Here is a 1,977-nt window from a genome sequence, read left to right as displayed (position 1 = left end):
CAAAATTGTGGGTGGGGTAGGTGAAACACCCACACTTGCCCCCACCCTCATTCGCCCCACTCTGGGCCCATGAGCAAGGCCCTTAACCCCACCATGTGCTCCCTAAAACAGGTCTCTCTTGCAAATGAGTTCTCGTGGCTCAATGAGACTAACCTGGATAAATAAAGGCTAAATGAAAAAAAAAATATTTATGGATTTTTCCACTTTATTAGACATATTTAGACTGATGCGACTTATAGGGTGGTGTGTCATTTACGGCAGAAAATACGGTAAATACAAAATTGCTGTGCTCATCATTGCTGTTCCTTTGGTAATAAATCTGTTGCTGTTAAATCCAACAACCAACTAGTCATGCAGTCAGTATAACATCACTTCAGCACATTACTGATCAGTGACACCAGTTTACTTTAACACAGGGGTGTCAAACCCACTTACAAAATGGGGCCAAAATTAAAACCTTTTTCAAACCAAGGGCCGGTTTCAGAATCTACATTAACTCAAGTTAGATACCCAACATCTTTTCTTGATTGCAAGTTCCTCAATAAGAGTTTGATTGGTCTCATTTTCTGTTTTCTGTTGCATTTTTGACATCATAATCAAAGATTACTGAAAAAAAATTAAGTGATAAAAGTATTTTACATTTAAAATAACATCTTGGGGGCCAGATAAGATGTTAAGGAGGGCCACATTTGGCCCCCGGGCCTCGAGTTTGACACATACGCTTTAACACATTGGTCATTTTGCCTCTGTTACTACCTCATGTTTTAAAAGTGATACGAGGAATACATCCGTCACACAATTAAAGCACAGCACTTCACGTTAGCTGAGTTCTGCTCCACATATCTTTTGCTTCTACGGTGCTGGCTTCATTTCTGTGAGCTCACATCTATGTGGGCCATGGCTCCATCTGTGTTTTGTGAATTGTTCAGAAACTGCATAAAAAATAAATTGGTGTTTGTGGCAATTTTGGGGAACTGTTTTGTAAATTGCCCTTGATTTTTCTTTTGTAGAAACAGGGTTTACTTTTATTTAGCTTTTTAAACCTAAAATATTAATTAACATTACAACATTATACATTTATTATGCAACATAAAGAGGAAAAAAATACAGCTTGTGTTTAAGATACTTCACTTTCTTGATAACCAAAGATGGAAAAAACAACCTCTAAATCAACACCAACTGTTTGTCCACTGCAAGCAAAAGAACCATAATTATACAGCGTCTGGTTATCACTTTTAGCCATTACAAAGTCACACCTCGTGCTTTGCTACTGCAGTACAACAACACATGTTACGGTGTTAAAATAGAAGCAAACTGGCAGTCACTACTTCACTCATTAGCTGCCTTTCTCACAATGGAAATACAAATATGTTTTAAATTATTTTCTTGTAATGAATTTGGAGAGGGGGCAGTGTAAATAGGATCACATACAAAGCAAAAAAGAGTTAAAAAAATTGCAATAGTCTATATTAATGTTGATATATGTGAAAATACAAAATGTAATGAACAAATGCACTAGCCTGCTTACTTGGTAGACATACAATTCACATATAAGTCACAAATTTTATAAAACTTCGTTCGAAATTAAAAACCTAGTATTCATTGAAGCCTTTCTTGTCAGCTTTTAAACTAAAATCTTCTTATGTTGAGTAATGACAGTAGATATTTTAATCAAACCTTGAAAATAACATACAAACCGGATTCCAAAAAAGTTGGGACACTAAACAAATTGTGAATAAAAACTGATTGCAATGATGTGGAGATGGCAAATGTCAATATTTTATTCGTAATATAACATAGATGACAGATCAAAAGTTTAATCTGAGTAAATGTAACTTTTTAAAGGAAAAATATGTTGATTCAAAATTTCACAGTGTCAACAAATCCCAAAAAAAGTTGGGACAAGTAGCAATAAGTGGCTGGAAAAAGGAAATTGAGCATATAACGAACAGCTGGAAGACCAATTAACACTAATTA

The sequence above is a fragment of the Nematolebias whitei genome, chromosome 1, assembly GCF_014905685.2.
Source record: "Nematolebias whitei isolate Nwh7 chromosome 1, NemWhi1, whole genome shotgun sequence".
In the NCBI taxonomy this organism is placed as follows: Eukaryota; Metazoa; Chordata; class Actinopteri; order Cyprinodontiformes; family Rivulidae; genus Nematolebias; species Nematolebias whitei.
Note: the sequence above shows the minus strand (reverse complement) of the source record.